Source organism: Eleutherodactylus coqui, chromosome 5, assembly GCF_035609145.1.
Source record: "Eleutherodactylus coqui strain aEleCoq1 chromosome 5, aEleCoq1.hap1, whole genome shotgun sequence".
NCBI classification, from domain to species: Eukaryota; Metazoa; Chordata; class Amphibia; order Anura; family Eleutherodactylidae; genus Eleutherodactylus; species Eleutherodactylus coqui.
Window position 1 is genome coordinate 129,041,532 of NC_089841.1, and position 27,960 is coordinate 129,069,491.

Sequence of the window (27,960 nt, forward strand, 5' to 3'; positions counted from 1 at the left end):
AGTATTATGTCCATTTATTGTAAGTGTAGTAGAAATGTCAGTTGAACATTAGATTGAATATAGTGGATAAAGTTACAGAAATTTGGGCTAAAATGTCTCAAGGTAGAATGTAGAAAAGGCTACGACACTTTGTCAAATGCCCTCTGCGCATTTAAGCTAAGTAGAAGAATCTGAGGGGTGCTTGGACATCTAGCCTTAATTGTAGCTGCAATGGCAGTTCGAATGTTTTTGGTAAATTGTCTGCGAGCCATGAAGCCTCTTTGAGAGGGGTGGACAATGGATTGGAGTATACATTGAAGGCAATTAACTAATAGTTTTGTTAAAAGTTTATAATCACAGTAGAGAGATTGGTTGGTATGATTGTACTAGTGTAGGATCTTTGTTTGGTTTGGCTATGAGGATGGTCCTGGAATCCAAGAGTGCATGTACTCTGCATATTTTGGATGTAAATGTCATTAGATAATCCAGTTAATGTAGGCACTATTTCTATTTGCAAGATCTTACAATATTCATTACTACAGCTACCGGGTCCTGGGGTTTTTATTATTTGGCGTAGCCGCAATTATTGCTTGCACTTCCTCCTCAGAGAATGGTGCTTTCAGGGAAACTAGCTGTTCTAAAAGTAAGTTCGGGCAGCATAAAAGATTTTTGCCAGGAATTAATGTCATCCATATTTGTAGGGGTTGCCTTATATAGGTAACCCAAAATAGCTACACAGAGCATCATCTATGTCTGTTTGCTGGAGCATTTAGTGCCTGTTATGGGATCAATTAAGGGTAAAATTGTTTTATATTTTGATTGTGAATTCGCTATGCGGGCTAACATCAACCTGGTTTGTTGGATTGTTGATAAAATCTAGTTTGATCCATTTTTGTAAGCCAGATTGCTTGTTTTGTTTGGTCATAGGGTAAGGACTTTCTTTCTTTTGATTGGTGTGTTGACACATTCATGGGAATCAAGTACTCCTGTTCTGTTCCCAACATTTATCATCATAGCAAAATATTTGAGCTGTGTGTTGTGGTCAACCTCACTCCCCCATCATTCCAGCAAGTGATGGAAGGCTAATTAGGGTATAGTAAGGGATCCGTGTATTGGCGAGTCAGATCTGGAAACCAACAAGGCAGAGAAACAATTCGGTGTCAAAGCATTGTATCTAGAGATGAGCGAGCGTACTCGCTAAGGCAAACTACTCGAGCGAGTAGTGCCTTATGCGAGTACCTGCACGTTCATCTCTAAAGATTCGAGTGCCAGCGGGCCCGCTCTCCCCCGCCACCCGAATTTTTAGAGACTAGCAGGCAGGTACTCGCATAAGGCACTACTCGCTCAAGTAGTTTGCCTTAGCGAGTACGCTCGCTCATCTCTAATTATATCCAATAAAACCATGAACAGACAAGGTCAGTCGATTGACCTTCAAACTACGATGAGGTCTAGACCTCGTCACTCAAACAATAAAGAGAAATGTTCATGCTGCAGTACAGAAGACTCGCTACCACAAAGGAATTTGTACATTTATTAGAAGTGTAAAGTCTCTTATTTTCAGGAATGGATGGCAATCAAGAAGCATTCTTTTATTGCCCAATTAAGATACTTCACAATTACTTGTCTAGGGTGTTGATTATTAGTGTTTGGTGGTCTGGGATGCCCTATTCTGTGGACTCATTGTATGCCAGTTTTATCAAGTGGCAATTCTGAATATAGGGCTTTGGGAAGCCAAATTTGGGAAGCCAAATTGTGGAATACCCACTAAATCTAAATTATTCCCGCGGCCACGGTTCTCTAGATCTTCAAGTTTTTCTTTTAGAGCTTGTTCATTTTCTTGACATCTACAGTAGTTACCATCTGTTTCAGATCAGGAACTGCTATTTCATAGAAGTTCATCTTATTTTCTAAATCTATTATTTTTTGCCCATTTGTGGTGTGAAGCATCTGCAGTCTCTTATCAGACATTGACATTAGGAGTCATAATACCTTGTGTGCCACTGAAGTAGCCTGGAGATCCTCTAGAACTGTTGAACACGACTATGATTAGGAGATATATAGGTAAAGTCATTATTCTGGATAAGGTCTTGTGAGAAATATTGTTCCTTGGATGATTGTGAGGAGTCTTTTGTGGATTTTAAGGGTGATTTATCTTTCTTAATTTTGGTTCATGTTATATTTGGATTAGTTTTGTTCCCTGAAGCTGTAGAGTGGGGTGTTTTATATGCACCAGATTCCCTTAAATATTTGTCCATGACCTTGTATCATGACCACCATGAAAGAAAAACAATGCTCTCAATTATTAGAAGGAGTACATACATGTGTTTCATTGCAGGATACCTCAGTTGTAACCAAGTGAGTGTCATTGTCAGTGCTCTCTAAAGGGGAGTTGAACCCAAATCTCATCTGGTATCGCAAGGATTCAGTAACCAGATTAGTAGTTCAGTTTAAATTTATGAAGACTGCAGCCTATATTCAAACATAGTTGAGATTCATTATGAGTAAGATACCTAGGTCAGTTATTGATGTTTTGGTGACCTCTAGTGGAATAATTTTGAAGATGCACATGGAGCAGTAGATAGGCCTACCTCTTATATTTTGGAGTCATATCACGGTAGCAGTGTCAAAGAGACTTAGAGTGGGATTATAAAATGGCATCCTGAACTGCGCAGGTTCCCCTGTTCTATAGGTTTCTACACCTCAAGACCACAGACAGTGTTAAAACGGTCACCACCACCACTCCTAAGCATCAAGGTGATGCTTGTGGCATGGGTGTTTGGGATTAGGTGTCTATTCAGTTATCAGTGTGGAGAGATCTTGTTAAGATGAGGCCATGCTGGATGTGCTGCCTCTGGAGGTCATACAGTCTATTTTTAATAAAGTTTGTGGCTAAACACTTTTTCTTTTATGTGTTTATCTGTACATGTATTTTGATTTCTTGCACTTTACGTTTCTAAGAGCTACAGCCTATTTAAGGAAGGCCCAAATAGTCTCCAGGGAAAAAGCAGTTAATGGGAGAATTATTCCTTCTCTAACAGAGAGTTCTCCAGGAGCCCACACCATGTGCACCCAGACCACTTTCCCGTCAAAGTTTTCTACCTAATGGAGGGGTTTTGAGGTGCTTCAGGTCTTTTGCCATCCCTCAGAAGTGAGTAGGTGAAGTGACTGTTTAGATCCCATGTGTCAGCCCTACTGTTTTATATGGAATGGATTGTCTGTCTGACAATATGGAATTGAATTTCCCTGCAACAGGTGACTGTTGTTCAGACCTGAGCCTTAAGCACAAGATACGATTGCAGGAAGACAGATCCTCAGGAGAGAGGGGAACCAGCATAGAGCCAATCTTTGGGCACCAGGTGGAAAGACCCCAATCTCCCACTGCAGCGGCGTGAGAGATTTTGCTGCCAGCCATAGCAACACAGGCGGCACACAGAGAACAGAGCCGTGGCATGATCTGACCTTCAGCTGTCTCCCAGAAGGCTGCAATGCAATCCAGAGGACGAAGAGCCAGAAGGGTAACCTCCAGAGCGTGAACCCGCTCACCGACGCACAGCTGAAAGCACCACAGGAGTTGTTAGAGTCCATTATCCTGGGAGTTGCTGGAGGTTTGTAGATGCCACTCCTCCTGGTTGGCCACAAGCCTGGCACTGCGTGCGGAAGGAAGGCCCCTGAATGGAGCAGGAAAACGAAATCCTTCTTATGCTGATGTGAACGAGCCCTTATTTGTTTCAGTAAAAAAAAAGTGAAGCAGAACAGAAGTGATGCAAACTGAAGCAAGCAGAAAGTATTCAGTTCTCTTAAAAACCCATTGAAATCAGTGTATTTCAGGTTTACTTCCGTGTCTCTGCTTCAAAAACAAAACAGAGAAACAGAAATCCAAAGCTGAGATAAAACTAAGTTTGAACAAGCCTCAAGCTGTAATATGAGACGCAATTGGGACAACAGTTGAACTGTTTGTTGGAGAAAAGCAAAGAAGCAGTCTGTTTAATTTTGTTTGTCTTCTGCTAACCAGAGGTAGATTTGCAACTCTCCTACATATCTTTAATATCTCTCATTCAAAGTTCACTCACAATAAAGAGAGGGTCAGCACTTTGTGTTGCAGGTGAACTTTCAGTATAGCTTATTATTCCATATCACACAAAAAAACACGGAGATTAATCATTAGCAGTAGCAACATCTCCAACTGTTCTAAGTAGTGTTGCTCATCTTGATTGGTGGTCGAAAAAAATCATCCTGATTTTCACAAAATTGAATCAGGTTAGTCCGAATCGATTTTTGACAAAAATCGTGGGAAAATCAAATTTCCCATAATGCCTGTTGCAGAAGTCAGCGTGCAGCCAATCTGCAGACAGAGCGCCTTGCTGATGTCACCAAATGTGTCCTCCTATCTTGCATATGGGCAGCAGCTTTATTGGATGCCTGTATCACATGACCTAGCCAGGGGGGATGTGGAAAGAGATGTGCATATCCCAGTGCTCACTGAGTTCATTTAGGAGGAAAAGGTCGACGAGGAAGAGGTGGAAGATGATGAGGTGCTTGACTCAACATGGCCAGACAGGGAGAGTTATGATAGCAGCTCGCAGGGAGAGGAGGAAGAGGTGGACGTTGTGGGGCAGCAAACTGCCAAAGCAGTAAGTAGGGTGGTGCAGAAAAACAAAAGAGTAGTGCAACCACCCTCAGCTATCACTAGTCACATCAACGCCAACATCAGGGTCAAGGCTAGGTCTGCTCATAGGACTTGCGCAGCTTGGATATTGTTTGAAACTGCACAGAAGAGACATAATCTGTAGGATCTGCAGTAAGCATTTAAAATGTGTCAAGAGCATAAACAACCTCAAAACAATGCGTATGAACAGTCACATGAACTCTCACCACCTGCTGCCTTGGAGAGTGCATCTGGGCCAGAGGGCAAAGACTCAGCCTCTTCCTGTTCACTCTTCCACTGCCTTATCCTCCATCTCAGGCAATTTTGTGTGGGGGCAGTAGCATGCTTATTTCAAGCCTCTTCTCCACACTTGATGATTGGGCTGCAGGCTACAAAGCCAAGAGTGGGAAACAGAGCAAAAGTTGAGCTGCCTCCATCACCAATATTGACATTTACCCCATATTCCAGGGTGTGCCAGGTCAGAAGCCAACCCTCCATCCCCCAGCTATGGGAACGTAAAAAAATATCACCCTAACTATCCATGAGCACAGAGCCAGTACACAAGCATTGCACAGCTGCTTGTAATTGAAATACTGTTCTTCAGGCTAGTGGACACAGACACCTTCTGCTAGTGGACACAGACACCACAGTACCAGATGTCCAGCCACCACTCATTTTCCCAAATAGATGTTCCTGCCCTGCCATGTGAATGATAATGTGTCCTTGACGTTGAAGAATGCTATCAGTAGCAGGGTGCACCTGATCATTGACACATGGTCCAGTAAGCATTACAGGGCATTACATATCCTTAACGGCACACTGGGTCAATGTCCTGTAGGTGGGTCATGCAGTAAAAGTGATGGTCTATGTTTTATGATATTTCCAAGAATTGTGGGACTTTACTCCTTTTCTGTCCCCTCGTCCTTCCTCTCTTCCTCCACCTCTTCATACCACTTTTCAACAACCTCCACATCACCACTGATATCCTTGTGACAAAATCCGACCTCCATACAGCGGTGCATGTGGTAAATGCTAAAATGCTGTCCTAAAACTCATATATCTAGGGGAGCACAGCAACATGATCAAAGAGCTGTTGATGGCTCTGCAGGTCCAGCTTGGCACATGGTTGACCCTGCACAATCTAAAGCCAGGCAAGGTTGTGTGTGACAATGGGGGTAACCTTGGCAATCTCACACACATAACTTACCTGCCCCATGTGATAAACTTGGTAATGCAGGACTTACCAAACAATTACCCAGTTTTACAAACAGTAATGGAAAGTCCAGAAAACTCTGCTCATGCTTTCAGCGTTCACACCCAGCGACCTCTCATCTGGCAAAGGTACAGCAACTGTTCTGGCTACTACCCAACCATCTTATCTGTGATGTGCCTTCATGCTGAAATTCCCAATTGTATATGTTGCTGAGGCTAAGCCAGCAGCAGTAAGTAAACATGGAGTACCAGATGCTGCATGCCCTTAGCAGACACTGTATGGAGGTTGGTTACATCAAAGACATATGTGCCGTTTTACCCTGCTTTGAGGGAGCAACCAAAATGAACACTATTCAGTATGATCACCCCTGTTGTCTTCCTACTGTAACAGAAACTACAGGGACAATTACGTGTTGTTGTCACAGGAGGAGCAGGAAGGGATAAAGTATAAAGAAGGAAGAAGAGGAGAGAGAGAAGGAGGATAATATAGGTCCAGAGGCAGGGAAAGGGGCTACACAACATTCCTTCAATCTATCACTAACCCCGGCTATTCTACATGGGCGGTGCGAACAGTCTGAGTACAGGCTTAGGTCTGACCGCAAGGAATGTAGGCCATCACCCTTTAGCACTTTGAGGCATGTGAGTGCTTTTATACTGCAGTGATTGCAGAAGAACTGTTGCATAGCCCACATCAAAACATCAGATCATTACTGGATGCTCACCCTCCTTGATCCCCGCTACAAGGCCAAAATGACAAATCTTATTTCGACAGTGGAGAGTAACAGCAAAATGCGGCACTATCAGGGCAGACCGTTAAGCAGCTTAAGCACACTTCCTCATGGTCATGGGGATACATCCGCAATAATTCACAACTCTGCAGCTCATGGCGGACAAGCAGAAAGCTGCTGCAGCAGTACCGGCAGAAGAAGTCTAACCGAGGTATAGCGTAATTTTTCCATCACATCACAGCCTGCAGCAAAAGCACAAGGTGGGACTAACAGCCACAGGCAACACTTTTCCATGATGGTCCAAGAGTATACCAGCTCCCACATGCATGTGTTCAGACATGGTGTTGACCCCTTTGACTTCTCCATGTCTAATCTGGACAAGTACCAGAGCTTGCACAACATACTTTAGAGGTGCTTGTCTGCCCTGCTGCTTGTGTGTTATCTGAAAGGGTGTTCAGCATAGCTGGGGGTGTGAAAACTAACAGACACATCCACTTGTCCACAGACAATGTGGATTGCCTGATGTTTTTAGAAAAATGAACCAGGCACGAATTTCACCTGATTTCTGCACCCCACCCCCTTCCCCTTAGCAGATTCCACTGATTAATTGGCATGCTGGCAATTTTTGCTCGCATATGACTGAGCACAGATTTATATCAACTACACTGTGCTCTCAAGGTAATGCTGCTGGTGGTGGTGGTGGAACTGCAGTGTCAGTACTCGGGGTTCGGGAAACGGGAAGTCCCTGAAAATACCCGCAACCCCTGTCCCTGCCTACTTGCCCCCCTGGGCTAAGCCCCAGGGCGACAACTGGGCGACGGTCCCTACACTCACTAAGAAAGGGGGACACTGGGACTAACAAACAGACAGACACTGGAACAAACAACAGCAAGGAGAGTCAGACAATCCGGGTCAGCAACAAGAGGGTACGCGGTACCAGAGGGTCAGGCAAAGGCAACGTCAGGTCAAAAGGCAGAGAGTCAGTATCAGGAGTCAGAAATACGGAGTACGCTGGTGTAGCAGGAAATCCAAACTAACACTGGCACTGGTCTGCAGACACCAGCAGGTTTAAATGCTGTCAGAGCTCCCGCCCCAGCAGCTGATTGGGGTGGGGAGCCTGACAGCAGCTGAGTGCACCCAGCAGCACTGGGGAACCCGCCCCCAGCCCTGCAGGAGGCAGGAAAGGAGACACATGTCTGGTTGCTATGATACCTAGGACGCGACGCGGGGCAACACCCACCGCGTCCCTAGCAACCTGGCAGCTCGGCGGAGCTCGGCGGCCAGGGGAGGTGACGAGGACCGGGGCCCCCTGCGCCGCACAGCAGCCGCACGTGTGACAGGACCGGCGGTGCGGGCACGACGGACCCGCGAACCGCCAGTCCTTACATGCAGCTGCTCTCCTTCTCCTAAAATGAAAATAGGGTCTACAGCTTTTCCTTAGAGAAGGTCCGTGCTTGGCTATTCTGTTCACCTACTAGAATTTGTCTTTTGCAAACTTTATGACATTGCTTTTAAAACAAGCAGCACACCTGCTGCCTCGCGTATCAAAATTTTTGACATCTCTACCGCTGTTCCTTGGAGTAGGTCCGTGCTTGAGTGTTGTGTTCATCTTGCAGAATTTCTCCTCGTAAAATTTTTGACATTGCTTTAAAAACAAGCAGCACACCTGCTGTCTTCATTGGCACAATTTTTGACCTAGGAGACCATATGCAGGCATTCTTTTGTTTCAGTGACACCACTGTGCTATGATTGACCCTTACACCACTGTACACTATTTTGACAGATTTTTGGGAGGAACACAGTATTCCCCAGATGTGTGGCTGTATTCACATGTAGTGTTGTGGAACTTTTGCTGTATTGGGGGCCTTCTGGAGGGCAAATTAGTGAACCTGATTTTTACTCTCATCACCTTATTAGGAGTCGGAATCAACCGTCTAGATTCACAATGATTTTGTGAAATTGACCCGATTACGACACAAACCGATTTTTCCATTAATCGCTCACCACTAGTTGTATGCTAATAACTGTCAGCTATGGCTAAAAGGGATGTTGGATGTAACCTATATCGGGGAAGGAGTTTCACAAAGACAGTATGATGTTTTCTCTTTCATATAGTTACCATGCCTTACTTCGGTTACGGTGTACATATAGTGTACCAAGAAAGACATTAGTGTCCTGGGTATTCTACATCTGATCTTGCCTAAATGCACTTCTAACTTGGAACATGAGTCTTTCTCTGTTGGCTTAATTCGCATTATCATGCAGCATCAGTAATCTATACTCTGATAACAGTATTCAAGAGTAGAAACATGTAGCCCCTTGAATCTGGGCTATACCAGATGATCGTCAAGAGGTTTCAAGGTTTCTTATGTTAGTGACGGAGTCTGCATATGTTTGCTGTATATATATTACGGTACAGTATACTTTATTTCCCAGTTACTTTCTACTATACAGTATGCAGATTGCACAGTTATGCCTTTAATATTAGGGCATATTGTCAACATACTAGTTTTGTGACATGCAGTGGTCTTTCGATTTTTCGATAAATGCTGCAAAAAAATGATAGAAACCACACATGTAAATAGATAAACCACACCTGCAAAAGATAAAACATATGGGTGGCAAGGGACCAGGTCACGCAATTTTTCTTCACGCGAAGTGCTATTTTTTTTTTCTTCACGCACGTATACATTCGCTTAAAAATTGGTCATGTGACTGCATCCTAACTGGGGCTCCTAGGACGCTCAAGGTACAGTGGAAAAGTGTGAAACAACATAAAAAGTTTTGTGTGAAGGTCCCCTGGGAGGTCTTACGTGATGTTATGGGGAACATAGATGTTTAAATAAAAAGGTTACAAAAAAAAGTTCAAAGAAATTACAAAATAAAATAAAAATCTGCATTAAAAAATGAAAAATGACTCATCGCCTATGCCAACATAAACCGCCGTTATATGCGCCCTACAATTCGATACAATATAAATTACATATCAAAACAAAACAATGAACCTATTTTTGAACTTATTTTAGCATAAATGTAATAATTTTAAGAATTATACATTGAAAAAAAATCTTATTTTTCCTTTTTTACACATGACCCTAATAAAACAAAACAATGTAAAATGGGTAAATTTGCAAAACAATTATCGGGTCCTTTGGGATCAAAACACTCTGGTCTTTACCCCTTCCGATCAATCAAAGTAGTGCATTATTTACCCTGTACCCAGTGAACGTTGTCCAAAAAAAAAGTAAAGAATGCCAGAAATGCACTTTTCCAGTCATCCTGTCTACCAGAAAAAAATGCAATAAAAAACTATCAAAAAGTCATATGTATTCCGAAATAGTACCAACACAAACTACAGGACGTTCTGTAAAAAAGGAGCCCTCGCACGACGGAAAAATAAAAACGTTATTGTGCGCAGGAGATGCAGCAGTAAAAAAATTGGAAAAAAATTAAATGTCTTTAAAAAAAATATATAAGTAGTACAGCAAAGAAAAAAATCAACTATACAAGTTTGGCATCGTAGTAATCGTACTGACCCATAGAATACAGTTATCATGTCATTTTTGTTGCAGTTTGTGCGCCGTAGAAACAGGACACACTGAAATATGGTGGAATGTCGTTTTTTTTCATTTTACTCCACTTAGATTTTTTTTTACGTTTTTCAGTGCGTTATATGGTATATTGAATAGCACCATTGAAAAACACAACTCGCCCCGCAAAAAACAAGCCCTCATACAGCGACGTCAATGGATAAATAAGGGAGGTACGATTTTTTTAAAAAGGGGGAGAAAAAAATGAAAATGGAAAAGAAAAAAAAAGTATGCGTCATTAAGGGGTTTAAAAAAAACAGCTCAGCAGCAGATGTGCTGGGATTCATGTCATTTTATAGCAATTTAATAACTTGCAGCTGCTGAAAAACATTATTTTAAAACAAACTAAGACATACATTGTCCTTTTTTTTTAAAGCAAAACTATGCCCCCTAGTGGTCTGTTCACATCGAATTTTGGGTTTCCTTTGGAGGTACACATCAGGACTATTCACAGACAGAAACTTTTAATTTATGCAGGGCTAGACTACAACTTAAAATCAGACCTGGTATTTAAAAAGCACACACAGTCCCACCACTTGTCCATGAATGCTGCTAAGGGCTAGAAAAGGATGTGAACGCCTCCTGGTGGTAATGATGTGGAAGTGAAGCATGAGGACTTGGGAAGAGAGGATACTGAGCGGCTTCTTGCTGTATTCTGTACTCACTGCACTCAGAGGTTCAATGAAGTGGTTCTCCCAGCACCAATCAGTGGACTATACTCCAAATATAATGCAAACAGACTGAACCCTTGTCAGATGGATAGCAAAGTGGTGCCATTTCACTAATGACAGGGATTGGTTCTGTTCGGGGGTAACAATGCTGGTTTTGGCACCTGTTACTGAACCCCCAGATGGAGTTCCACAGCATGCACAAAAATGCTGAGTAAACGCTCACTGAGTTATTTTCCTACAGCAATGGTGAGGAATTTGAGTTCCCACAAGCCCTAAATAGTTATTAACACAATCGTTAACACTTATTAATTGGACATATGGGAGATGTCATAACATTAAAAGATGGGAAACACCCATTAAACTTTCTTTGCTATTTTAAATTATTGTGTTTTGGCAGGCTACAGTTGCTAGTAACATGACTAATAAGAAAATTCTGTATATTCAGGATCAATCACGCATTTCAGCGTCAAACAGGCACCTTCATCAGATACACAACAGATACAGTATAAAAATACAAAAAAATGGGAAGATTCTGCAGCTGATGAGTGGCATCTTCCCGCCTGCTTGTATAGCTAAACCGTATTTGCTGTGTAACCTGTAAAAATCTGATGAAGGCGCCTCTTCAACGCTGAAACGCGCAATTGATCCTCAATATACAGAATTTTCTTCTTCACATCTATAGATCATTCTTTCCTTCTGTATCAGCAGCATTCAGGCCTCATGTCCACGGGGAAAATCAGGCCCGCTACGGATTCTACATGGACATGAGCGCTGAAAATAGGAATTTAAAAGAATTTACTCATCCGGAGCGGGCGGGGAAAGTCTTCTCTTCCTCACGGCCGGATCTTCTTTTTCGGCCGGCGGATGAACTCGTCACGCCGGCGGCACGTCGCCGACGTGCCGCGCGCATGCGCCGGGCACATCCGCCGAGCCGAAGCAAGAAAGATCCGGCCGTGAGGAAGAGAAGACCTTCCCCGCCTGCTCCGGATGAGTAAATTCTTTTAAATTCCTATTTTAGGTCTTCAATAGAAGCCCGCAGGAGCCGTCCCCGCGGGAGACCCGCACGAAAATGGAGCATAGTCCAGATTTGTTCATGCTCCATTTTTTTTAAAATCACTTTTATTGACCATCCGCGGGTATTTATCTACCCCGCGGGTGGTCAATGCATCCCTATGGGGTGCGGATCCGCGGGCAGGAGAAGAGTTAAAATCTGCTGCGGATTTTAATTCTTCTTTTGCCCGTGGACATGAGCCCTCAGGATCCCTGTTTGTTTAACCCTGCACTATGGAAGCACTTATTTTCTTTTATAGTGTGTACTACGGTAATTATCAGTCATCTCAATTAGCAAATCTCACATTTTCACAATGAAATCACTCATGTTTTTGTGTACTGGATAAATGAATAAATGCTAACCCTTAAAAAAAACTGCAAAAGAAAAGAAACTAAGAAGTTAAAGGGTTCCCACATCTTAGGCTGGATTCACACGAACGTATATCAGCTCGGTTTTCACGCCTCCTCTCCACCCCTCTGCACTATTTGCAATGGGGAGAGGCGGGGCTAATTCTCAGCACTTAGCCACGCCCCGTCCCACCTCCTTTCATTGCAAATATTGCAGAGGGGCGGAGAGGGGGTGGAGAGGGGGCGGGAGCTCAGTTCCTGCTCCTGGCTCTTCCATCCTCCCGCGCCTGCATATGAGGACGACGTATATCGGTTCGGCGTGAAAATCGAGCCGATATACGTTCGTGTGAATGCACTCTTAGGCTTCATGTCATTGGTGTGTTTTTGAAGCATTTCTGAAGCACCGGAGATAAAAAAAAAAACCAACAACAGCAAAAAACTTATGCAAAGAACCACATGCTCTTTTATGCATTTTTTTGTTTTTAGCCACAATTCAGAGATGCACCGAAAACACCAAATGTGGATGCAACCTTTGACATATATAAAAAAAGGAATTTATGGATGGTTGGCAGCCCTGTTCATCAATAGTCAAGTGCTGGAAAACCTGTTAATGCAATACTGTAATGTAATATCACACATACACAGCACTATTTTGCTGTTTTTCTTATCTGTCCGCATATTGATCTTAGCAGTAGGTGTAAAAGAATATGTTTGAAGAGCTAAGTTGACCTAAGCTTACCTCTGTCTCTAAGATCCCGGACAAGTATATGAGAGAATAAAATGTTAACAAAAATACTGTAGAACACGAATGCAGTTGAATACAACGATGGAGGTGTGAACCATCGCCTCTCAGCCCTGCCATGCCCTCGAATAAGCAGCAGGTCACTTTAGGTCTGGGGTCTACAAGATGTTAGGAACTCAATGCAGTGCAGCGTGATGGAGTGCCATCATCATGCCTGCCTGCACTGAGCCACCAACTGCTTAGGCACAGACCCAAAGAGGCTGAGCTGCTCTGTTTGCGACTGGGAATAGGTTAATACTGATTTTATTAATTACTTTTCAAGGGCACTTTTATTATGTAGGGGCACTAAGGTATTTTGCCTGTGAGAAAGTACTATTACTGTGTGGGGCACAAATAGGGTCATGATTAATGTGTAGTGGACATTGTTACTGTTTGAGGACACAAATCTGGGGCACTATTAGGGCTCTTTCACACGAGCGTAGATTGGCTGCGGTTTTGACGGCCGGACGATATACGCTACGATGTGAGGTGTAAAAACTCATGAACGGGCACACAAATCTAACGTTTGTGCGCCCGTTCAGACGGCATGGGCCTGGCGCATATACGCCAAAGCCACCATGCCGTTGTTCCTTCTCTCCCCCACGCCGGCTCACCTCCTCTCTTCTCCCCTCTGGCTGATTGCAATGGGAGGGGGCAGGATGGGGCAGAGCTAAGTGCCACCCGCCCCCGCCTCCTCCCATTGCTGGCTGCAGACAAGGGGTGGGGAGGGGTGGGAGCTTAGCTCCACCCTGGCCCTCCTATTGCAATCAGCCGGAGGGGAGGAGAGAAGAGGAGCCCATGCAGCGGCTGACGTATTCCAGCCCAAAAGATAGTTCAAGGACTATCTTTTCGACCCGGCCTGACGCTATATTGGCCATTCAGCCGCTTTTACATCGCGGAAATACGGCCATGTAATCTAATGCATTGAAATACAATGCATCAGATCACAACGTATATTGGCCGACCGTGAAAACAGCGGGACGATATACGCTCGTGTTAACGAGCCCTTATAGTGTAGAGACACTAGAGCAGCAATATTAATGTGTTGGAGGCACTGTGTTGCTCACATTCAGGGAGCACCATTACTGTGTGGGCACAAAGGGAGGCACTATTATGACCTGCAAAAATGAAGATTACAATCACTTGTATAAGCTTCTCCAGTGTCATAAAAATCAGATCCATTTTTTTTTCATGGACACTGGAAAGAAGTGCCCTATTTTTACAGACTATCCAGGAATTTATGGTTGGCAACCCTGTTCATCAATAGTCAAGTCCTAGAAAACCCTTTCATGCAATCCTGTAGCGTAATGATGCATACACAGAGTACTATTCTGCAGTTTTTCTTATCTGTCCACATATTGATTTTAGCAGCAGGTGTAAATGAGTATGTCTGAAAAACAAAGTTGACCTAAACTCAACTCAGACGGCTTATTTTAAGACAACATTTATAATAGGGCAATAAATATGACTCCATTTTGTATCCATCTTCCATTTTGTATATTTCAGCTTGTCATAATATCTTTTGGCATTTTCCTAAGTGAGAACTTTTCAGATATTACGTTTAAGGCGTCATCTCTCTTGCTTAGTTTCACGAGCCAATGATAATAAATGAATTATAATTAGAGATGAGCGAGCATACTCGTCCGAGCTTGATGCTCATTCGAGTATTAGGGTGCTCGAGATGCTCGTTACTCGAGACGAGCACCACGCGGTACTCGTCCCGATTAAACGAGCACTGACCATTGAATTCAATGGAGCCGGCAATACAGCCGGCTCCATTGAAAGCAATGCGCTGCGGGCGATCGCGGGATGAATTGTCGGGAAGGGGTTAAATATATAAGCCCTTCCCTGCAATTCATCCTGAAATGTGTAAAAATAAAAAATATATATATACTCATCTTTCCGCTGCAGCCGAAGTTCAGCTGCGGCCGCCGGCAGTTCTCCTGAAATGCTTCTCTATACTATTCAGCAGCCGGGGCTTTAAAATCCCCGCCTGCTGAATGAGCTGCCTCTAATTGGTCACAGCCTGACCAATCAGAGGCAGGTCTTACTCACACACCCATTCATGAATTTATGAATGGGTGAGTGACTGCTGCCTCTCATTGGCTCAGCGCAGGGACCGCAGGGTGGGTGGCGGGGGACCGGAGGTGGTCATCACCGAAGGGGAAAAAGGTTTCGATAAAGACTTATGGAACACCCTGCGAACCCTCCTTTTGAGATTTCCAGGGGACCGGCACACCTTCTGTCCCACCCTGCACGGCTCAGATACCGACAGACTCTTCCCACTACGCAACTGCATACGGGACCCCACCCCTTCTAGATTCTTTTGCACTTCCTTCAATCCCCCCTGCAGCACATCGGTGGCAACATCAGCAGCAGGACAGGCAGACGGGGTAGGAAGGGAAGTCAGACCACGGGGACTGAGCACGGTATCAACTGAGCAGAGAGGAAGGGGAGCAAGATGGCTATGGCAGGATGGTCCCTACTGGGTCAGCTCCCCAGTGGCCCAATCGAATTGGGGGTTGTGCAACGCCAGCCACGACATCCCTAGTACCATGTCTACAAACATTTTCTCCATCACCAGGAATGATAGATCTTCCGAGTGGCGACCCCCACACCGTGATCTGTAATACTGGGGTCCTCCATCGTACCAAGCCCGAAGCAAGAGGGGTAGCATCAATGCTAGCAAAACAAATTGGCGTCTTCAGCGCCACAAATTCAGCCATCAGGGGCCCAACGAAACGCATGATTATCAGGTTAGCAGCTGCTCCGGAATCAATAAACGCCTGCCCAGGGCGGGAGAAGTTCCGGAATCTAACCTGGCAAGGTACCAGAAGTCTAGGACGTACCTGTAGTCCTAGGCAATCCTCCCTGCAATTGCCTAGGACTTGGAGTCTTTCTGTCGATTCAGACTGTGGGCGCTCAGGCCTCCGGGGGCAGGTTATCACCCGATGTCAAGCTTTCCCGCAGTAGAGGCAGAGATGATGCAATAAACGAATCCGGCGTCGCTCCTTGGGGTCCAGCGGGTCCATTTCCATAGGCTCGGGAACAGAAACTGGTACGGAAGAGGAGGGAACAGGACAAACAACCTCGCTGACTCTACGGACCTGTCTATCTTGCTTCCCAGCCCTGAGCCTCCTATCTGCCTTCACCGCTAGCTCCATAGCCTCCTTTAAGGACCCGGGAACGGGATGGGAAATGAATAGTTTTTTAACCGCGTCCGAGAGGCCCTGCAGAAAAACGTCTTTCAGAGCGCTGTCGTTCCATGCAGTATCACCTGCATAGCGTCTGAAGTTGGAGCAATAATCCTCCACACAAAGCGACCCCTGATGCAACGCCAACAGCCAAGAAACCGCCAACCCCACACGGTCCGGTTCATTGAAGATACCCACGAGTTCCTGGAAAAAGGAGTCTACCGACTGCAGGCCGGGGGAACCCTCCGGAATGGAAAAAGCCCCGTAGCAGGGACATTATAAGCCCGACCCTCTGGGCCTCCGACCCGGAAGAACGGGGACGCATCCGAAAAAACAGAGAACACCTCGGGAAGAGGGCACTTGGGTTCGGGACTGGTTGAGGCGACCGTCCCCTGTGACAACGCCCACTGCTCCTGGGCCACCATGCGAGCTGATAAATCCCGGATCACCGGCACCAGGTCTTGCAGCTGCTTTGCGATGGCGCTGATCGCCGCCATGGAAGAAACAGTTTTAAGGGCCAGTTATTATGTTACGGCACTCTGCCCCCCGAGCGCCAGGTGGGGTGCCCTGAACTTCCCGCACCCCACTGTCCCTACCTACTTGCCTCGGCCCTGGCTAACCCCAGGCGGACAACTGGGCGGCGGTCCCTGCACTGGCTAGGGACCTGGCGACTACCTAGGTGGAAATAACTAACGGGGAACAGAGTGCCGACAGAAAAGACAGGTGGAACAGACCAACAGAACTTACAAGGCAAAGCAAGGCTGGAGAGGGCGCTCACAGGCAAACTGGAAGGATACTGACTAGCAACTAGAACAGACTGAGACAGACCTGACTAGAGGCTAACAGAACTAATAACTGGCAGTGAGCTCAGGTCACTGCCAGCCTTATAAACAAAAGACTCCGCCCCGGGGCGGAGAGTGGGAGGAGCCAGCTCCCCCACTACTGCACAAGAGAGGTGGAGGAGTGTGGGCGGCGCCCTACGGGTGGACACGCCCACGCCACCGCACACCAGCTGTTCACATCGCCGGGAGAGCCCCGACGTCAGGGCTCCAGGATGCCGGAGCCGGCGCCGGGGTAGCGCGCGCTGACCGCGGGACCCTGCACTGTCCTGCATGGTAACAGCTATATTAAATGAGGATGTGATTGCTGAGTAGAATTATGACCAAAAAATTCTAAACGTTGACTGGATATCTGTACCGAAACATTATGGTCCCAAACCAGGGCCTCGTTCAACCTCCATTTAAATATGGGTCTAGGAGTCTCATCACATTGAATCACTGAGAGGACTAGATCATGATCTGACCACACACAGGGGTAGTGCCTTGTGGTTGTAAGGAATGGCAGGAGGGACGTGGAGAGCAGGATATAATCTAGCCTAGAGTATGTCTGACTAGCCGATGAAAATAAAGTGTATCCCCTATCATTCCCATGAACCTCCCTCCAACTATCGGCCAGTGCCAATATGGACAGCTTGTTTTACCAATCTTTTCGTTGACGAACTGAGAATCTATTCGGCTGTTGCTTGACCTATCCAAGGTTACGGAGAAAGGAAAATTAAAATCTCCCACCCATAAGATTTGGTAGTGAGAATATGTGAAAGGTTTGTTAGCTATCAGTCTGACCGTGGATAATGGATTCTCCAAGGGGGCATATACATTAATTATGGCCAATGAGCGATTATGTAATTTACTTAGAAGAATGCAGAATCTCCCCTCCTGATCAATCTCTGTCTGTTCAACTTGAAAGCGGAAGGAGTTATGTAGTAGGGTAAGCACCCCTCTATGTTTTTTAGGGGCAGTGGCCATGAAGTGTCTAGAGTAATGCTGGTGGAAGTATCGGGGGGCTGAAGTGTGGGAAAAATGGGTCCCCTGAAGACAGATTACATCTGGTTTATGTTTCAAGTATGTGAGGAAAGCCATTTTCCGTTTGCTAGGTGAATTAAACCCCCTTACATTATGGGAAATCAAACAAAACATTGGACACCTGGATTAAAGCTTATATCTACCCTTCCAACCGAGCTTCCCGTCTTTTCTGGAGTTGTCTGTCTACTGGTTCTGCTGTGACAGTAATGACCTAGAATCATGAGAATGTAAAAAATAACACAGAAACACAAACATGATGTCCCTCCCCCAAACCTAGAATGGAGAGACGTCCTATTAAAAACAAAGAATGAAATTGAAGAGGTCCTAGGACCAATGAAATCAAGATTAGAACCAGTCCCCCTTGTCAGAGAGCCGACAATCATTGATATTCGAGGTAGCTATCTATCCACTAGAAAAATCGGCATTTAGTTGCCGAACTTTATCTTTGTTGCTCTTCTTTTATCAGCTATTCGGAGGGTTTCTTTGGACAACGAATAGCGTAGTTTTTCCTGCTTCTTATAGGTGAGATGCTTATTGGCTGTTTCTATAACTGTGGAAAGTATATTGTGCCATAGTTCCTCTGGATACTTTTCTGATGTGTCAAGCAGTTTGAATTGGTTTGCTACCTCAATAATGTGTAATTAAGGGATTTTAGCGGAGTAAAATTTTCTCAACGGAGCACCTTTTTGTTAATGCTACAGAATTTGATATTGATCTACAAGGAGCTGCAGTGTTGCAGTGGGTGCTAGGAAAGGCTTTTAGTGCAACGACTAAACTTCGCTAATGATGATTACACAGGATGTAATCAATCTGATTTCGATGGAGACCATTGGGAGATGTCCAAGTGTACAGTCGGCGTTTGGGCTGCAGAAACCATGTGTTTGCTATCCTGAGCCAATTTTTTGGCAGAACTGTACCAGGCGATCACCGACTTCATTTGTTACGGTTGCTCCTGGCTGGCTGGCAACTTTGGAATTTAAGTCACCCATAATGTAAATGATGTGCTTCTTTGGCACTTTGTTTAGTTTTTTGGACGTCGGCATAAAAATCTTCAATGGTTTCCTCATCAGCATCAGTCATTGGGGCACAGACCTGTAAGATTGAGATGTTCACTGGCTTACCACGTATCTGGATAGCAATGCTACAGTCATTGATTGTTCTAAAACTTTCTACTGCCTTTGAGGTCTGTTTGTTTGTAATAAAGGCTACTCCATTCCTCTTGATTTCCTCATGTCTAGGATAGTACAATGTGAAGTCATTGGATTGAAAATATCCCTTACCTGTTCACTGCAATTCGTTAATTCCAAGATTATCAATGTTAAGTCTTGTCATTTCACGTTTCACTATGTCCAATTTCCCTGGACTCATGCCATGCATATTCCATGTTGCTAGTATGTGAGCTTTGGTACAGCTCAGTCCTTTCCTTTCATCATGAGGTGCATCAGCAGCTGGGCTTCCAGAGGGCTTTTCCCCAGTTATGTCATAAGTAAATCCCTGACAACTTGTACTCAGACCTTGCTCTTTCCCAGTAGCATTTAGAGAATCCTTTGGCCTGGGAGGCCTGCCATTGAATACCATATCTGAATCGTTTGAGAGCTCTTTCAGAAGGTTTCCAAGATTAACTTTTCACAGGGTAGGTCACCGGGTCTTTCCCTAACCCTTTCCATTTATCCGGGCTTGGGACCAGGTATATGAATGACTCCTACACAGCTGGGTGTCAAGGATAGGTAGAGGGAACACTATATGCCTGCAACCACATAACTGGACCATTGCATGAGGTGGAGCCTGTGAACTTGGAGCCCTCCATTATAAAGGCCAATGAACAGTGAGTTGCAATAGTCGAGTCGGGTGTGGATGAGGGCAACAACGAGTGTCTTTAGCATGTCCATGGTGAGGAACGGTCTAAATTTAGCAATATTCCTGAGGTGTACGTGACATGTTCAGGCCAGAGATTGGATGTGGGGGTAAAGAAGAGGTTAGAGTCTAGTGTGACCCCCAAGGCAGCGGGCATGCTGTCTGGGGGTTATGATGGTGCTAGATACTGATAAGATGTTGGGGGAGGTCGGCTGGTTGAGGGCCGAAAGACAAGGAGGTCAGTTTCCGAGAGGTTAAGTTTGAGAAAGAGGGAGGACACGGTGTTAAAGACAGCAGACAAACAGTAGGTGAGATTTTGGAGGAATGATGCTGAGATGTCAGGGGAAGAGGTGTATAACTAGATGTCATCAGCATAGAGATGGTATTGGTGGCTGAATTTGCGGATGGTTTGTCCAATTGGGGCTCTGTAGATAGAAAAGAGAAGGGGACCAAGGACCGAGCCCTGGAGGACCCCAATGCAAAGAGGAAATGGAGAAGAGATAGAGCCAGTGAAGGAGATGCTAAAAGAGTGGTCAGAGAGGTAGGAGGAGAACCAGGAGAGAGCAGTGTCCTTTAGGCTAATAGAGTGAAGCATAGTGAGAAGGAGGTCATGGTCAACAGTGTTAAATGCAGCAGACTGGTCAAGGAGGATTAGTAGGGAATAGTCACCTTGCCATTATCAGGTCATTTGATACTTTTGTGAAGGCGGTTTTAGTTGAGTGTAGGGGGCAGAAACCGGACTGGAGGGGGTCGAGGAGAGAGTTGGCAGAAATAAAGCATGTGAGGTGGGAGTAGACCAGGTATTCTAGTAATTTGGAGATGAAGGGGAGGTTTAAGATGGGTCGGTAGTTGGCAGCATTGGTCGAGAGGGAAGAGGGTCGCTAGCACTGGTAGTGAGGCGAGCAGCGTAAAGCAGTCTGGAAACTTCTTCCTCTGTCGGTTCTAGTATAGATAGTGAGTGGGTGATGGATGCAGCACTGAGGAGACTGGAATCGGGGCTAGCAGTACAGTTTTCGGAGATTTCTTTTCGGATGTTGTCAATTTTCTTCTTTGAAATAGGCAGATAGTTCTCCAGCACTGAGATCCGTCATGGTAGCCTGTTCTTTGGGGCTGAGGGGGGAGTGGAAGGTATTGAAGAGTCATTTGGAGTTAGTAAGGAGACAAGGGAGGTGAAATAAACTTGTTTGGCATGGTGAAGGGCGAGGTTATAAGTTTTAAGCATGAATTTAAAGTACAGGAAGTCTGCGGGCTGCTTTGATTTTCTCCACAGCCATTCAGCATACCTAGAGCACCACCAAATGAAGTGCATTTGGGATTTGGGACATGAGCCAAGGTTGCCATAGTCTGCGGTGGACGGCTCGGGTCACGAGGGTGCCACTTTATCCAGGGCACGTCTGAGGGTGGTGTGGTAGTGTTTGTCAGCCAGGTTAGGGCAGGAGAGGAGAGAGATAGAGGAAAGGGAGGACTGGATGGTCTCAGTGAAATGATGGGTGAGGACAGTCTGGAGGTTACGAGAGGTGCGATAGATAGGAGGGTCATAGCAGATGCTAGGATGCCTGAGAAAGAGAGGAAGTTGTGGTCAGTGAGTGGAAGGGGGGGAGGTAGTAAAGTGGGAAGCAGAGCAGAGGCAGATTAAATTGAGAGTGTTGAAGTCTCTGTGAGTGGGGGAATCTGAGAGTTGTGATAGGCCGAGGGAGGTGGCGAGTGTTAAAAGATGGGAGGCAGATGAGGAGCTGGGATCATTAGTAGGGATATTGAAATCACCACGGATGAGGGTTGGGATTTCACAGGATAGGAAGTTGGGTAGCCAGGCGGCAAAGTGGTCTAGAAACAGGTGTGTGGGACCTGGGGGCTGGTAGATAACTGCGACATGCAGGGACAGTGGGTGGAAGAGTCATAGGGTGTGGACTTCAAATGACTAGAAGGTGAGCAAGGGAATGACCTGGAAGGTACAATTCGGTGAGAGAATGCCTACTCCTCCTCCGCCGTGCCTGTTGTCCGATCTGGGAGTGTGGAAGAACTGCATGCCATCATAGGACAATGCAGCGGGAAGGGGGGTAGAATCGGACTGCTGTATCCACGTTTCGGTAAGGGCAAGCAGGTTGAAGTTGTTGGTGGTGAAGATGTCATGGATAGTTGGGAGTTTGCTGTAGGTGGATTGGAAGTTCCATAGAGTGCATTTGAAAGGAGCAGGGGGGATGCATGGGCTAGTGGGGTGGTTTGGTATGATTGGGGGGGGGGGGGTTTGGTAGAGAGCAGTACGGGGTAGGCCATGGTTGGGGGATATGTCCCCTGTGGCTAGGAGTAGCAGGGTAGCAAGGGCCACCAGGTGGTTGGGGAGATTTATGAGGGTGACAGAGGTGTTTCTTTGCAGTGTGGGGGGATGGAGGCATCTGAGGAAGGTGAAAAGTGTATGGAAGCTGTGAATGGGTGAGGAGAGCAGGGAGGGGCTGATGTGGAGGGAGTGTGTGAGGGCTGGACATAGGAAGAGAGTGTTGAGGCTTAAAATGAGAATAGCGGTGGAGGTTAGTGCAAAGTAGGGGGGTATTATTGTCCAGGGTGTGGGTGAATGAGGAGTTTACCTGGCTCCTGCTCTGTCGAACGGCATCATTTGACTGCATAAGACACTTGTTCCCAGACACTTAGTGCTAGACACCCATGTGCGCCTATCACATGCATGGCAATGAGGCTACCACTAGATTTATAGTTTTAGCTACAACACCACAGCTGGAGTGGCTAGTTACATGACACTAATCAACCAGCTGGCCCCATTCTTGCAATGATAATGAACAGGATGGGATGGGGGGGGGGGGAGAGAACCCACATCATCTTGAGCTCCAAGCGGAGGATGCAGAAGACAAGAGGGGTGGCCGCGCTTGTCTTCTGCATCCAGCTGTTCTCTCCTCGGAGCGCCTGGCTGTTATACAGCCAAGTGCTCCAAGCGGGGGATGCAGAACACAGCTGGACCGCTCTGTTCTTCATACACAGCCTGTCTTCAGGGAGTGGGATACAGTTGAAATACTAGTATCAGCTGTATCCTGCTGTGAATTCCTGATAACTGATCGCTAATCTTTCAGCATGCTGAAAGATCAGCAACAGCTTAACAACAACTGCACAATGTCAGTGCATGTAGACAATTATGGCTTGTGTCTAAATCAGCCTTTAGACACAGAGTAAACACATTCTATTCAGTTTTTACAGGATCCATGATAGATACGGTGCGAGAGAACTATCTGTTTTTAAAGGATCTTTATGGTTCTCATTCCTTTATTCTGAATCTTGAATAACAATGGAGACTTAATAGAAGAGGAACAATACAGTCTACATATAGCCCTAATGTATGTGCTGCACTTATTATTTGGCTAGTACAAATAGATTGTAGCAGTAACATTATTCATGCACGGTCAACAAAATAGTGTCATGCAGAGCTAAAATAATAACACCAAATCATACCTGTATGCACACACTACAAACATGCCTGCTATAATTAACACATTTATCATCCAAATGCTGCAATTATAGGAACACATCCCTGCTCACATACACATTCTCCTTTCACACGTACCCACCCACATACTTACATTTATTACAAATATAACCACACACACAGGCATACTTGCGTATTGTAGGTACATGCTGCCCGGACACATGGAGATTAAATTCTTTATATATTTCAAAGGAAATTGCAAACATATTTTGCTTCTTAAAGTAACCCTTTCACAACCAATGGTTATTGATGCTCCTGTGTCCTGGTCACATTTGCAGTTCTAGTATGCTACCCACACTTTCAAAAAATTATAATTAAAAAAAAAATTCTGGTGTCATCTACATGTGGGCTTGTTTTCTGCGGTACGAGTTGTATTTTTCAATGGTTCCGTTTAACCCCTTAATGACACGGCCTATTTTGGCGTTGAGGACCAAGCGATTTTTTTGGTATTTTTCCATCTCCATTTTTCAAAAGCCATAACTTTTTTATTTTTCCGTGGACGCGGCCGTATAAGGGCTTGTTTTTTGCGTGGCGATCTGTAGTTTTTATCGGTGCCACTTTTGGGTACATAGACAATATCGTAAATTTTTTTTTTTTTTTTTTATGATAACAGGGAGAGAAAACGCATCAATTCTGCCATAGATTTCTTTTTCCTTTTTTTACAGCGTTAATCATGCAGCATAAATGACACACTAAATTTTTTTCTGCGGGTCGGTACGGTAACAATGATACCAAAATTGTTATATTTTTTTTAGGTTTTTACACTTTTTTTTGCAATAAAACACCCTTTTTTTGGAAATCTTTTTTTTCTTTATATAGCTGCATTCAAAGTCCTGTAGCTTTTTATTTTTTTATGTACGGAGCTCTATAAGGGCTTATTTTTTGCGAGACGAGCTGTAGTTTTTATTGTTACCATTTTGGGGAATGTACGGCTTTTTTGATCACTTTTATTGCATATTTTGTGAGGCAAAATGCTAAAAATTAGCATTTTGCCTCTGTTTTTTAGCGTTTTTTTTACGCTTTTTGTCGTACAAAATAAAAAGCATGTTGAACTTTTTGTACACGTCGTTACGGAAACGTCAATACCCAATATGTGGGGTTTTAATTTTCTTCCCTTTTTTTATGCTAATATTAGAAAAAGCATTAAAAAAGGGTTTTTTTTTACATTTTTCTTTTTTTTTACACTTTTCTTTTCTCTTTTTTACACTATTTGAGTCCCTCTGAGGGACTTGCAGCACTATGCCTATGATCGCTGTCATAAGGCATGGCAGAGCTACTGCTCTGCCATGCCTTATCGCTTGTATAGCGATTATAGGCACAGGCAATACAGGACGCAATAGTGACAGGCCGGGCTCTCGCGAGAGAGCCGGCCGGAGACACAGAGGGAGCGCGATCCTTCTGTGAACTCTTTCCCTGCCGTGATCTACTTAGATCGCGGCAGGGAAGGGGTTAACAGCAGGGGGCGCATCTCCGATGACCCCCCGCTGTTGCAGCGGGACGCCGGCTGTGACTGACAGCCGGCTCCCGCTGCGGGATAGCGCGGGATCTTATGTGATGTCGCGCTATCCCCAGGACGTACCGGTACGTCCTGTTGCGGGAAGTACCAGGCTGCCAGGACGTACCGGTACGTCCTGGAGCGGAAAGGGGTTAACGTACCATGTAGTGTATTGGAAAACGTTTAGAATTTTTAAACTGGGGCAAAATGTGGAGTGATGTTTTTGCAATGTTCATCCTGCAAATTTTTACATTCTTTTTAATGTGACAGCTAGGAAAGGGGGCAAATTTAAGTGTGCTGCTCCACCGCAAAGGTAGGATTGAGGCACTCACCCATAGGTCTCCAGACGCAAACACAGCCATCATCAGTGCCCAAAGCAACCTGGTCCCACTCCATAGGAGTCCAGTTAAGTCCTTCATGACACCACTGCAAGCAGACGATTGAAGGTGTCAAAGGCAGTATATGTAATGGACGCCATGAGACCAAATGTCCTTCAGCCAAGCGCCTGGAAATGGTTTGGACACAATAGCCTGTAAAGATGGTGGCACCTATTTCTGCATGGCAGACTGTAAAACAGTTGGTGCTGCTTGTGATGGTTGAACGATTAAATGGTCCTCTTTACTGGTGGTCTGTCAAGGACGTTCTGAGCCCGGTCGCCTTGTGTGTGTGCCCTCACACATCCACTGGTCCCAACACCTCCTAACAATTTGGTCAGAATGGCACAAGTGACGGGCAATTCGTTGATATGACCATCCAGCTTCTGGAATTCCAATAATGCGCCCGCTCTCAATGTAGTGGACTCCTCTCCATTATGTGCATACTCAATAGGCCGGTCTTTTGCAACAAATGGCATTTTGCAGGTAAACAAGAGGGAAAAGGGAGTGGGTGTAAGTATACTAATAACACCTTTGAACTCACTGACTTTTCTCCTATGTGTTCATTGCTTTAAATTATGAAGGTGTCCAAGATGTAAGATTCCCTTTAAAGGTTTCCTTTAACCCCTTCCCTACACACATATGACTATATAAGACTTAACTACTTATGCCTAATGTGGTTAGGGTGTACAGGGCAAAGTTGTTTTGCTGCAAAACTCGGCATGGAAAGTGTCATTCGAAGTGACAACTCCTTCTGGGTGCTCGTTTTTTTTTGACAATGAGTGTATTTAGAGGAGTCAGCTGAATTGGATACTGTCCAGCACAGGAAGCAAAGATGTTATTGCTACCTCTGATGGGATAAGAACCTGACGACTGTAAACATAGAGCACTCACACAGAGCCCCAATGTGGCAGGGTGAATAAAGCATTTGCCGTAGGCAAATCTAGAATTGTTAATGATCTCATCTTGAAAATTTCTAATTGATTTTGTTACTATCCAAGGAAACATACAAGGCCCTTTTTTTTCTTCCATGTTTGAGTTAGTAATTGTTCTAATGTAATGTGGAATGTGGGGTATTCAAAAGTTTTGTTACAGTATCCAATTATGCCCCTGTGGAGGGACAGCGGTTGCATTAGACACCAGACGGGAGCCCAATTCGATCTTGGCAATTGAAAATCTGTTTTTATGGTTGATACTGATGTGAAATCTTCTACATTAATTAGTTCACTCTGGAACACCGTGTAACTGCCTGCTAACTCTGCAGGGTAATTATAAATGTCCTTGCTGAGTTATATAGTGATCAGACAGTCCATAAGAGGTAAAGTGAGATTTGCAATGATTATGCTTTCATCAACAAATAAGTTGGCATCACATTCACTTGTGTTGATTTGCACTAAAATAAATAGAAGACTAAACCTATTGTACATAGCTATACAAATAACTAAAAATAGAGTAAGTAAAGGCTACAAAACAAATGCTTTACTTACATGCAAATACATAGGTAAATACGCACACACATTAACGCAGCAAGTACACTGCATACTTGCTGTGTGCCGCCAGTTGCCACGTACTCTCTTGGCATGCTACATTTAAGCTCTCGTTCAAGACCTGAAGGTTGCGGGTTCAATGGTTTAGGTACCCGGCTCAAGGTTGACTCAGCCTTCCATCCTTCCGAGGTTGGTAAAATGAGTACCCAGCTTGCTGAGGGGTAAAGGTGACTTGGGAAGGCAAAGGCAAACCACCCCGCAAAAACAGTCTGCCATGAAAACATCACAATGTGATGTCACCCTAGGAGTCAGTCACAACTCGGTGCTTGCACCAGGGGACTTTACCTTTTATCTTGGCATGCGTGTGCGCCAAGATAAATCATGCTTCGTTATTTCTTGGGCATGTGTTTTGCATAATTTGTGTGAGCGTCAACATGGCCACCTATGAGAAATTGGTACAATGTGTTAAGTGCGTAATGTCCTGTGACCATACGCCCGTGTGAATCCACCTTTAATGCGTGATTCCCCACTTTGTATATAATAGAAAACACAGAAAATCATCATTAGGGATGCCTTTTGTATGTTAATCACTTTTTTGGGGGGTAGAAAACACAGTTTAGCTTATTTTTAGTAAAATACACACAACAATGCCCTAATTAGTAACTCGTAACGCACTTGCCTTTCTGCGCTTGAGTGCTGTCTTCCCCCACCAATCTCCACTGGGTATGTGGAGGGATCCCAGTTGCTTCTGAAGCAGGTGTCAGAGCAAGACTGAACAGAAGTGACCACCTTGGAACATTTACTGAGGTGGACACAGATAGGCTCTTCAATAGAGGCAGTAGGCGGCACTATTCTAACATCAGTCCTGGAATATCTGGGGATATTAACATTTTTAATACATTTAAATATAAATATTTATAATTAAGGACTGGAGTTAACTAGAAACAATGTTTTTCATGGGACATTCCCTTTAAGGATTATGCTAAAAACAATGTGACTACACCAAAACATTTAGGCTGGCGGGTGCTGCGATATACCGCCACGGGAGAACACTTTGTCACCGCGATGAACCTATCATTATGATAGGTTCATCGCAGAAAATAGTGGTACCACAATTTTTATACACAAGCGGAAAATCACCGGGATTATCCGCTCGTGTACATTGGGCTGCGCTTTTCAGTTATGTTATGCAAAGCGTTCATT

General features: G+C 44.9%; 1 protein-coding gene across 1 annotated transcript in view; it reads left to right on the top strand.

Moving 5' to 3' along the window:
* Window positions 1–27,960, top strand: part of GRAMD2B (GRAM domain containing 2B) — a 93,968-nt gene that overhangs the window by 15,566 nt on the left and 50,442 nt on the right. The window lies entirely within an intron of this gene.